The following is a 13,826-nucleotide window of genomic DNA, read 5'->3' as shown; positions in this document are numbered from 1 at the left end:
ACACACCCATACAATGCGCACCACCCCGCGATGTTTTTCAGATACCTATCCTACATTGCCACTACATGTGTCCTGACCTCCGCATGCCGACCACCGCGTGGTGCTTTTCTCCATCCTACATTGCAACTCACTGCCTATCCTAATTCAGATCCTATGATTCACACCACCCCGTGATGGTTTTCTCACTCCTACTAGTGAATGTAACGTTTCACACTCATACAATGCGCACCACCCCGCGATGTTTTCCAGAAACCAATCCTACATTGCCTCTGCATGTTTCCTGACTTCCCCATGCTGGCCACCCCGTGGTTTTTTCTCTATCCTACAATGCCACTCACTGCCTATCCTAATTCAGACCCTATGATTCACACCACCCCGTGATGTTTTTCTCACTCCTACTAGTGAATGTAATGTTACACACCCATACAATGTGCACCACCCGCATGTTTTTCAGAAACCTATCCTACATTGCCACTGCATGTTTCCTGACCTCCCCATGCTGACCACCCCGTGGTGCTTTTCTCCATCCTACATTGACACTCACTGCCTATCCTAAATCAGACCCAATGATTCACACCACCCCGTGATGTTTTTCTCACTACTACTAGTGAATGTAATGTTACATACCCATACAATGCGCACCACCCCGCAATGTTTTTCAGAAACCTATCCTACATTGCCAGTGCATGTGTCCTGACCTCCCTATGCTGACCACCCCGTGGTGCTTTTGTCAATCCTACATTGACACTCATTGCCTATCCTAATTTAGACCCTACGATTCACACCACCCCGTGATGTATTTCTCACTCCTACTAGTGAATGTAATGTTACACACCAATACAATACGCAGCACCCCGCGATGTTTTTCAGAAACCTATCCTACATTGCTACTATATGTGTCCTGAACTCCACATGCCGACCACCGCGTGGTGCTTTTCTCCATCCTACATTGCAACTCACTGCCTATCCTAATTCAGATCCTATGATTCACACCACCCCGTGATGGTTTTCTCACTCCTACTCGTGAATGGAATGATTCACACTCATACAATGCGCACCACCCCGCGATGTTTTCCAGAAACCTATCCTACATTGCCCCTGCATGTTTCCTGACTTCCCCATGCTGGCCACCCCGTGGTGCTTTTCTCTATCCTACATTGACACTCACTGCCTATCCTAATTCAGACCCTATGATTCACACCACCCCGTGATGTTTTTCTCACTCCTACTAGTGAATGTAATGTTACACACCCATACAATGCGCACCAGCCGCATGTTTTTCAGAAACCTATCCTACATTGCCACTGCATGTTTCCTGACCTCCCCATGCTGACCACCCCGTGGTGCTTTTCTCCATCCTACATTGCCACTCACTGCCTATCCTAATTCAGACCCTATGATTCACACCACCAAGTGATATTTTCTCACTCCTACTATTGAATGTAATATTACAGACACATACAATGAGCAACAACCCCTTGATGTTTTTCAGAAACCTACCCTACATTGCCACTGCATGTGTCCTGACTTCCCCATGCTGACCACCCCGTGGTGCTTTTCTCCATCCTACATTGCCACGCACTGCCTATCCTAATTCAGACCCTATGATTCACACCACCCCGTTATGTTTTTCTCACTCCTACTAGTGAATGTAATGTTACACACCCATACAATGCGCACCACCCCACGATGTTTTTCAGAAACCTATCCTACATTGCCACTGCATGTTTCCTGACCTCCCCATGCGGACCACCCCGTGGTGCTTTTCTCCATCCTACATTGCCACTCACTGCCTATCCTAACTCAGACCCTATGATTCACACCACCCCGAGATGTTTTTCTCACTCCTACAAGTGAATGTAATGTTACACACCCATACGATGCGCACGACCCCACGATGTTTTTCAGAAACCTATCCTACATTGCCACTGCATGTTTCCTGACCTCCACATGATGGCCACCCCGTGGTGCTTTTCTCCATCCTACATTGCCTCTCACTGCCTATCCTAATTCAGACCGTATGATTCACACCACCCCGTGATGTTTTTCTCACTCCTACTAGTGAATGTAATGTTACACACCCATACGATGCGCACCACCCCACGATGTTTTTCAGAAACCTATCCTACATTGCCACTGCATGTTTCCTGACCTCCCCATGCTGACCACCCTGTGGTGCTTTTCCCATCCTGAATTTCCACTCACTGCCTATCGTAATTCAGACCCTATGATTCACACCACCCCGAGATGTTTTTCTCACTCCTACAAGTAAATGTAATGTTACACACCCATACGATGGGCACGACCCCACGATGTTTTTCAGAAACATGTCCTACATTGCCACTGCATTTTTCCTGACCTCCACATGCTGGCCACGCCGTGGTGCTTTTGTCCATCCTACATTGACACTCACTGCCTATCCTAATTCAGACCCTATGATTCACACCACCCCGTGATGTTTTTCTCACTCCTACTAGTGAATGAAATGTTACACACCAATGCGATGCGCACCACCCCGCGATGTTTTTCAGAAACCTATCCTACATTGCCACTGCATGTTTCCTGACTTCCCCATGCTGGCCACACCGTGGTGCTTTTCTCCATCCTACATTGCCACTCACTGCCTATCCTAATTCAGCCCCTATGATTCACACCACCCCGTGATGTTTTTCTCACTCCTACTAGTGAATGTAATGTTACACACTCATACAATGCGCACCACTCTGCGAAGTTTTTCAGAAACGTATCCTACATTGCCACTGCATGTTTCCTGACCTCCCCATGCTGACCACCCCTTGTTGCTTTTCTCCATCCTACACTGCCACTCACTGCCTATCCTAATTCAGACCCTATGATTCACACCACCCCGTGATGTTTTTCTATCTCCTACTAGTGAATGCAATGTTACACACCCATACAATGCGAACCACCCCGCGTTGTTTTTCAGAAACCTATCCTACATTGCCACTGCATGTGTACAGACCTCCCCATGCTGACCACCCCGTGGTGCTTTTGTCCATCCTACATTGCCACTCACTTCCTATCCTAATTCAGACCCTACGATTCACACCACCCCGTGATGTATTTCTCACTCCTACTAGTGAATGTAACGTTACACACCCATACCATGCGCACCACCCCGCGATGTTTTTCTGAAACCTACCCTACATTGCCACTGCATGTGTCCTGACCTCCCCTTGCTGACCACCCCGTGGTGCTTTTCTCCATCATACATTGCCACTCACTACCTATCCTTATTCAGGCCCTATGATTCAAACCACCCCGTGATGTTTTTCTCACTCCTACTAGTGAATGTAATGTTACACACCCATACAATGCGCACCACCGCGCGATGTTTTTCAGAAACCTATCCGACATTGCCACTGCATGTGTCCTGACCTCCCCATGATGACTACCCCGTGGTGATTTTCTCCATAATACATTGCCACTCACTGCCTATCCTAACTCAGACCCTATGATTCACACCACCCCGTGATGTTTTTCTCACTACTACTAGTGAATGTAATGTTACATACCCATACAATGCGCACCACCACACAATGTTTTTCAGAAACCTATCCTAAATTGCCAGTGCATGTGTCCTGACCTACCTATGCTGACCACCCCATGGTGCTTTTCTCCATCCTACATTGACACTCACTGCCTATCCTAAATCAGACCCAATGATTCATACCACCCCGTGATGTTTTTCTCACTCCTACTAGTGAATGTAATGTTACACACCCATACAATGCGCACCACCCCGCGATGTTTTTCAGATACCTATCCTACATTGCCACTACATGTGTCCTGACCTCCGCATGCCGACCACCGCGTGGTGCTTTTCTCCACCCTACATTGCAACTCACTGCCTATCCTAATTCAGATCCTATGATTCACACCACCCCGTGATGTTTTTCTCACTCCTACTAGTGAATGTAACGTTTCACACTCATACAATGCGCACCACCCCGCGATGTTTTCCAGAAATCTATCCTACATTGCCTCTGCATGTTTCCTGACTTCCCCATGCTGGCCACTCCGTGGTGCTTTTCTCTATCCTACGTTGCTACTCACTGCCTATCCTAATTCAGACCCTGTGATTCACACCACCCCGTGATGTTTTTCTCACTCCTACTAGTGAATGTAATGTTACACACTCATACAATTTGCACCACCCTGCGAGGTTTTTCAGAAACCTATCCTACATTGCCACTGCATGTGTCCTGACCTCCCCATGATGACTACCCCGTGGTGCTTTTCTCCATCCTACATTGCCACTCACTGCCTATCCTAACTCAGACCCTAAGATTCACACCACCCCGTGATGTTTTTCTCACTCTTACTACTGAATGTAATGTTACACAACCATACAATGCACACCATCCCGCGATGTTTTTCAACAACCTATCCTACATTGCCACTACATGTGTCCTGACCTCCCCATGCTGACCACCCCGGGGTGCTTTTCTCCATTCTACATTGCCACTCACTGCCTATCCTAATTCAGACCCTATGATTCACACCACCCCGTTATGTTTTTCTCACTCCTACTAGTGAATGTAATGTTACACCCCCATACAATGCGCACCACCCCACGATGTTTTTCAGAAACCTATCCTACACTGCCACTGCATGTTTCTTGACCTCCCCATGCTGACCACCCCGTGGTGCTTTTCTCCATCCTACATTGCCACTCACTGCCTAGCCTAATTCAGACCCTATGATTCACACCACCCCGTGATGTTTTTCTCACTACTACTAGTGAATGTAATGTTACACAACCATACAATGCGCACTACCCCACGATGTTTTTCAGAAACCTATCCTACATTGCCACTGCATGTTTCCTGACCTCCCCATGCGGACCACCCCGTGGTGCTTTTCTCCATCCTACATTGCCACTCACTGCCTATCCTAACTCAGACCCTATGACTCACACCACCCCGAGATGTTTTTCTCACTCCTACAAGTGAATGTAATGTTACACACCCATACGATGCGCACGACCCCACGATGTTTTTCAGAAACCTATCTTACATTGCCACTGCATGTTTCCTGACCTCCACATGCTGGCCACCCCGTGTTGCTTTTCTCCATCCTACACTGCCACTCACTGCCTACCCTAATTCAGACCCTATGATTCACACCACCCCGTGATGTTTTTCTATCTCCTACTAGTGAATGTAATGTTACACAACAATACAATGCGCACCACCCCGCGATGTTTTTCAGAAATCTATCCTACTTTGCCACTGCATGTTTCGTGTCCTCCCCATGCTGACCACTCCGTGGTGCTTTTCTCCATCCTACATTGACACTCACTGCCTATCCTAATTCAGACCCTACGATTCACACCACCCCGTGATGGTTTTCTCACTCCTACTAGTATATGTAATGTTACACACCCATACGATGCGCACCACCCCGCGATGTTTTTCAGAAACCTATCCTACATTGCCACTGCATGTTTCCTGACCTCCACATGCTGGCCACCCCGTGGTGCTTTTCTCCATCCTACATTGCCACTCACTGCCTATCCTAATTCAGACACTATGATTCACACCACCCCGTGATGTTTTTCTCACTCCTACTAGTGAATGTAATGTTACACACCCATACGATGCGCACCACCCCACGATGTTTTTCAGAAACCTATCCTACATTGCCACTGCATGTTTCCTGACTTCCCCATGCTGGCCACCCCGTGGTGCTTTTCTCCATCCTACATTGCCACTCACTGCCTATCCTAATTCAGACCCTATGATTCACACCACCCCGTGATGTTTTTCTCACTCCTACTAGTGAATGTAATGTTACACACTCATACAAGGCGCACCACCCTGCGAAGTTTTTCAGAAACGTATCCTACATTGCCACTGCATGTTTCCTGACCTCCCCATGCTGACCACCCCGTGTTGCTTTTCTCCATCCTACACTGCCACTCACTGCCTATCCTAATTCAGACCCTATGATTCACACCACCCCGTGATGTTTTTCTATCTCCTACTACTGAATGTAATGTTACACAACAATACAATGCGCAACGCCCCGCGATGTTTTTCAGAAATCTATCCTACTTTGCCACTGCATGTTTCGTGACCTCCCCATGCTGACCACTCCGTGGTGCTTTTCTCCATCCTACATTGCCACTCACTGCCTATCCTAATTCAGACCCTATGATTCACACCACCCCGTGATGTTTTTCTCACTCCTACTAGTGAATGTAATGTTACACAACCATGCGATGCGCACCACCCCGCCATGTTTTTCAGAAACCTATCCTAGATTGCCACTGCATGTTTCCTGACTTCCCCATGCTGGCCACACCGTTGTGCTTTTCTCCATCCTACATTGCCACTCACTGCCTATCCTAATTCAGCCCCTATGATTCACACCACCCCGTGATGTTTTTCTCACTCCTACTAGTGAATGTAATGTTACACACTCATACAATGCGCACCACCCTGCGAAGTTTTTCAGAAACGTATCCTACATTGCCACTGCATGTTTCCTGACCTCCCCATGTTGACCACCCCGTGTTGCTTTTCTCCATCCTACACTGCCACTCACTGCCTATCCTAATTCAGACCCTATGATTCACACCACCCCGTGATGTTTTTCTATCTCCTACTAGTAAATGCAATGTTACACACCCATACAATGCGCACCACCCCGCGTTGTTTTTCAGAAACCTATCCTACATTGCCACTGCATGTGTACAGACCTCCCCATGCTGACCACCCCGTGGTGCTTTTGTCCATCCTACATTGCCACTCACTTCCTATCCTAATTCAGACCCTACGATTCACACCACCCCGTGATGTATTTCTCACTCCTACTAGTGAAGGTAACGTTACACACCCATACCATGCGCACCACCCCGCGATGTTTTTCAGAAACCTACCCTACATTGCGACTGCATGTGTCCTGACCTCCCCTTGCTGACCACCCCGTGGTGCTTTTCTTCATCATACATTGCCACTCACTACCTATCCTTATTCAGACCCTATGATTCACACCACCCCGTGATGTTTTTCTCACTCCTACTAGTGAATGTAATGTTACACACCCATACGATGCGCACCACCCCGCGATGTTTTTCAGAAACCTATACTACATTGCCACTGCATGTGTCCTGACCTCCCCATGCTGACCACCCCGTGATGCTTTTCTCCATCCTACATTGCCACTCACTGCCTATCCTAATTCAGACCCTATGATTCACACCACCCCGAGATGTTTTTCTCACTCCTACTAGTAAATGTAATGTTACACCCCCATACGATGCGCATGACCCCACGATGTTTTTCAGAAACCTATCCTACATTGCCACTGCATGTTTCCTGACCTCCACATGCTGGCCACGCCGTGGTGCTTTTGTCCATCCTACATTGACACTCACTGCCTATCCTAATTCAGACCCTATGATTCACACCACCCCGTGATGTTTTTGTCACCCCTACTAGTGAATGTAATGTTACACACCCATGCGATGCGCACCACCCCGCGATGTTTTTCAGAAATCTATCCTACATTGCCACTGCATGTTTCCTGACTTCCCGATGCTGGCCACACCGTGGTGCTTTTCTCCATCCTACATTGCCACTCGCTGCCTATCCTAATTCAGACCCTATGATTCACACCACCCCGTGATGTTTTTCTCACTCCTACTAGTGAATGTAAGGTTACACACTCATACAATGCGCACCACCCTGCGAAGTTTTTCAGAAAAGTATCCTACATTGCCACTGCATGTTTCCTGACCTCCCCATGCTGACCACCCCGTGGTGCTTTTCTCCATACTACATTGACACTCACTGCCTATCCTAAATCAGACCCAATGATTCACACCACCCCGTGATGTTTTTCTCACTACTACTAGTGAATGTAATGTTACATACCCATACAATGCTCACCACCCCGCAATGTTTTTCAGAAACCTATCCTACATTGCCAGTGCATGTGTCCTGACCTCCCTATGCTGACCACCCCATGGTGCTTTTCTCCATCCTACATTGACACTCACTGCCTATCCTAAATCAGACCCAATGATTCACACCACCCCGTGATGTTTTTCTCACTCCTACTAGTGAATGTAATGTTACACACCCATACAATGCGCACCACCCCGCGATGTTTTTCAGATACCTATCCTACATTGCCACTACATGTGTCCTGACCTCCGCATGCCGACCACCGCGTGGTGCTTTTCTCCATCCTACATTGCAACTCACTGCCTATCCTAATTCAGATCCTATGATTCACACCACCCCGTGATGGTTTTCTCACTCCTACTAGTGAATGTAACGTTTCACACTCATACAATGCGCACCACCCCGCGATGTTTTCCAGAAACCAATCCTACATTGCCTCTGCATGTTTCCTGACTTCCCCATGCTGGCCACCCCGTGGTTTTTTCTCTATCCTACAATGCCACTCACTGCCTATCCTAATTCAGACCCTATGATTCACACCACCCCGTGATGTTTTTCTCACTCCTACTAGTGAATGTAATGTTACACACCCATACAATGTGCACCACCCGCATGTTTTTCAGAAACCTATCCTACATTGCCACTGCATGTTTCCTGACCTCCCCATGCTGACCACCCCGTGGTGCTTTTCTCCATCCTACATTGACACTCACTGCCTATCCTAAATCAGACCCAATGATTCACACCACCCCGTGATGTTTTTCTCACTACTACTAGTGAATGTAATGTTACATACCCATACAATGCGCACCACCCCGCAATGTTTTTCAGAAACCTATCCTACATTGCCAGTGCATGTGTCCTGACCTCCCTATGCTGACCACCCCGTGGTGCTTTTGTCAATCCTACATTGACACTCATTGCCTATCCTAATTTAGACCCTACGATTCACACCACCCCGTGATGTATTTCTCACTCCTACTAGTGAATGTAATGTTACACACCAATACAATACGCAGCACCCCGCGATGTTTTTCAGAAACCTATCCTACATTGCTACTATATGTGTCCTGAACTCCACATGCCGACCACCGCGTGGTGCTTTTCTCCATCCTACATTGCCACTCACTGCCTATCCTAATTCAGACCCTATGATTCACACCACCAAGTGATATTTTCTCACTCCTACTATTGAATGTAATATTACAGACACATACAATGAGCAACAACCCCTTGATGTTTTTCAGAAACCTACCCTACATTGCCACTGCATGTGTCCTGACTTCCCCATGCTGACCACCCCGTGGTGCTTTTCTCCATCCTACATTGCCATGCACTGCCTATCCTAATTCAGACCCTATGATTCACACCACCCCGTTATGTTTTTCTCACTCCTACTAGTGAATGTAATGTTACACACCCATACAATGCGCACCACCCCACGATGTTTTTCAGAAACCTATCCTACATTGCCACTGCATGTTTCCTGACCTCCCCATGCGGACCACCCCGTGGTGCTTTTCTCCATCCTACATTGCCACTCACTGCCTATCCTAACTCAGACCCTATGATTCACACCACCCCGAGATGTTTTTCTCACTCCTACAAGTGAATGTAATGTTACACACCCATACGATGCGCACGACCCCACGATGTTTTTCAGAAACCTATCCTACATTGCCACTGCATGTTTCCTGACCTCCACATGATGGCCACCCCGTGGTGCTTTTCTCCATCCTACATTGCCTCTCACTGCCTATCCTAATTCAGACCATATGATTCACACCACCCCGTGATGTTTTTCTCACTCCTACTAGTGAATGTAATGTTACACACCCATACGATGCGCACCACCCCACGATGTTTTTCAGAAACCTATCCTACATTGCCACTGCATGTTTCCTGACCTCCCCATGCTGACCACCCCGTGGTGCTTTTCCCATCCTAAATTTCCACTCACTGCCTATCGTAATTCAGACCCTATGATTCACACCACCCCGAGATGTTTTTCTCACTCCTACAAGTAAATGTAATGTTACACACCCATACGATGGGCACGACCCCACGATGTTTTTCAGAAACATGTCCTACATTGCCACTGCATTTTTCCTGACCTCCACATGCTGGCCACGCCGTGGTGCTTTTGTCCATCCTACATTGACACTCACTGCCTATCCTAATTCAGACCCTATGATTCACACCACCCCGTGATGTTTTTCTCACTCCTACTAGTGAATGAAATGTTACACACCAATGCGATGCGCACCACCCCGCGATGTTTTTCAGAAACCTATCCTACATTGCCACTGCATGTTTCCTGACTTCCCCATGCTGGCCACACCGTGGTGCTTTTCTCCATCCTACATTGCCACTCACTGCCTATCATAATTCAGCCCCTATGATTCACACCACCCCGTGAGGTTTTTCTCACTCCTACTAGTGATTGTAATGTTACACACTCATACAATGCGCACCACTCTGCGAAGTTTTTCAGAAACGTATCCTACATTGCCACTGCATGTTTCCTGACCTCCCCATGCTGACCACCCCTTGTGGCTTTTCTCCATCCTACACTGCCACTCACTGCCTATCCTAATTCAGACCCTATGATTCACACCACCCCGTGATGTTTTTCTATCTCCTACTAGTGAATGCAATGTTACACACCCATACAAAGCGAACCACCCCGCGTTGTTTTTCAGAAACCTATCCTACATTGCCACTGCATGTGTACAGACCTCCCCATGCTGACCACCCCGTGGTGCTTTTGTCCATCCTACATTGCCACTCACTTCCTATCCTAATTCAGACCCTACGATTCACACCACCCCGTGATGTATTTCTCACTCCTACTAGTGAATGTAACGTTACACACCCATACCATGCGCACCACCCCGCGATGTTTTTCTGAAACCTACCCTACATTGCCACTGCATGTGTCCTGACCTCCCCTTGCTGACCACCCGGTGGTGCTTTTCTCCATCATACATTGCCACTCACTACCTATCCTTATTCAGGCCCTATGATTCAAACCACCCCGTGATGTTTTTCTCACTCCTACTAGTGAATGTAATGTTACACACCCATACAATGCGCACCACCGCGCGATGTTTTTCAGATACCTATCCGACATTGCCACTGCATGTGTCCTGACCTCCCCATGATGACTACCCCGTGGTGATTTTCTCCATAATACATTGCCACTCACTGCCTATCCTAACTCAGACCCTATGATTCACACCACCCCGTGATGTTTTTCTCACTACTACTAGTGAATGTAATGTTACATACCCATACAATGCGCACCACCACACAATGTTTTTCAGTAACCTATCCTACATTGCCAGTGCATGTGTCCTCACCTACCTATGCTGACCACCCCATGGTGCTTTTCTCCATCCTACATTGACACTCACTGCCTATCCTAAATCAGACCCAATGATTCATACCACCCCGTGATGTTTTTCTCACTCCTACTAGTGAATGTAATGTTACACACCCATACAATGCGCACCACCCCGCGATGTTTTTCAGATACCTATCCTACATTGCCACTACATGTGTCCTGACCTCCGCATGCCGACCACCGCGTGGTGCTTTTCTCCACCCTACATTGCAACTCACTGCCTATCCTAATTCAGATCCTATGATTCACACCACCCCGTGATGGTTTTCTCACTCCTACTAGTGAATGTAACGTTTCACACTCATACAATGCGCACCACCCCGCGATGTTTTCCAGAAATCTATCCTACATTGCCTCTGCATGTTTCCTGACTTCCCCATGCTGGCCACTCCGTGGTGCTTTTCTCTATCCTACGTTGCTACTCACTGCCTATCCTAATTCAGACCCTGTGATTCACACCACCCCGTGATGTTTTTCTCACTCCTACTAGTGAATGTAATGTTACACACTCATACAATTTGCACCACCCTGCGAGGTTTTTCAGAAACCTATCCTACATTGCCACTGCATGTGTCCTGACCTCCCCATGATGACTACCCCGTGGTGCTTTTCTCCATCCTACATTGCCACTCACTGCCTATCCTAACTCAGACCCTAAGATTCACACCACCCCGTGATGTTTTTCTCACTCTTACTACTGAATGTAATGTTACACAACCATACAATGCACACCATCCCGCGATGTTTTTCAACAACCTATCCTACATTGCCACTGCATGTGTCCTGACCTCCCCATGCTGACCACCCCGGGGTGCTTTTCTCCATTCTGCATTGCCACTCACTGCCTATCCTAATTCAGACCCTATGATTCACACCACCCCGTTATGTTTTTCTCACTCCTACTAGTGAATGTAATGTTACACCCCCATACAATGCGCACCACCCCACGATGTTTTTCAGAAACCTATCCTACACTGCCACTGCATGTTTCTTGACCTCCCCATGCTGACCACCCCGTGGTGCTTTTCTCCATCCTACATTGCCACTCACTGCCTAGCCTAATTCAGACCCTATGATTCACACCACCCCGTGATGTTTTTCTCACTACTACTAGTGAATGTAATGTTACACAACCATACAATGCGCACTACCCCATGATGTTTTTCAGAAACCTATCCTACATTGCCACTGCATGTTTCCTGACCTCCCCATGCGGACCACCCCGTGGTGCTTTTCTCCATCCTACATTGCCACTCACTGCCTATCCTAACTCAGACCCTATGACTCACACCACCCCGAGATGTTTTTCTCACTCCTACAAGTGAATGTAATGTTACACACCCATACGATGCGCACGACCCCACGATGTTTTTCTGAAACCTATCTTACATTGCCACTGCATGTTTCCTGACCTCCACATGCTGGCCACCCCGTGTTGCTTTTCTCCATCCTACACTGCCACTCACTGCCTACCCTAATTCAGACCCTATGATTCACACCACCCCGTGATGTTTTTCTATCTCCTACTAGTGAATGTAATGTTACACAACAATACAATGCGCACCACCCCGCGATGTTTTTCAGAAATCTATCCTACTTTGCCACTGCATGTTTCGTGTCCTCCCCATGCTGACCACTCCGTGGTGCTTTTCTCCATCCTACATTGACACTCACTGCCTATCCTAATTCAGACCCTACGATTCACACCACCCCGTGATGGTTTTCTCACTCCTACTAGTATATGTAATGTTACACACCCATACGATGCGCACCACCCCGCGATGTTTTTCAGAAACCTATCCTACATTGCCACTGCATGTTTCCTGACCTCCACATGCTGGCCACCCCGTGGTGCTTTTCTCCATCCTACATTGCCACTCACTGCCTATCCTAATTCAGACACTATGATTCACACCACCCCGTGATGTTTTTCTCACTCCTACTAGTGAATGTAATGTTACACACCCATACGATGCGCACCACCCCACGATGTTTTTCAGAAACCTATCCTACATTGCCACTGCATGTTTCCTGACTTCCCCATGCTGGCCACCCCGTGGTGCTTTTCTCCATCCTACATTGCCACTCACTGCCTATCCTAATTCAGACCCTATGATTCACACCACCCCGTGATGTTTTTCTCACTCCTACTAGTGAATGTAATGTTACACACTCATACAAGGCGCACCACCCTGCGAAGTTTTTCAGAAACGTATCCTACATTGCCACTGCATGTTTCCTGACCTCCCCATGCTGACCACCCCGTGTTGCTTTTCTCCATCCTACACTGCCACTCACTGCCTATCCTAATTCAGACCCTATGATTCACACCACCCCGTGATGTTTTTCTATCTCCTACTACTGAATGTAATGTTACACAACAATACACTGCGCAACGCCCCGCGATGTTTTTCAGAAATCTATCCTACTTTGCCACTGCATGTTTCGTGACCTCCCCATGCTGACCACTCCGTGGTGCTTTT

Source organism: Cavia porcellus, unplaced genomic scaffold, assembly GCF_034190915.1.
Source record: "Cavia porcellus strain 051 isolate PalLab524CR breed Dunkin Hartley unplaced genomic scaffold, mCavPor4.1 scaffold_27, whole genome shotgun sequence".
Classification (NCBI taxonomy): domain Eukaryota; kingdom Metazoa; phylum Chordata; class Mammalia; order Rodentia; family Caviidae; genus Cavia; species Cavia porcellus.
Note: the sequence above shows the minus strand (reverse complement) of the source record.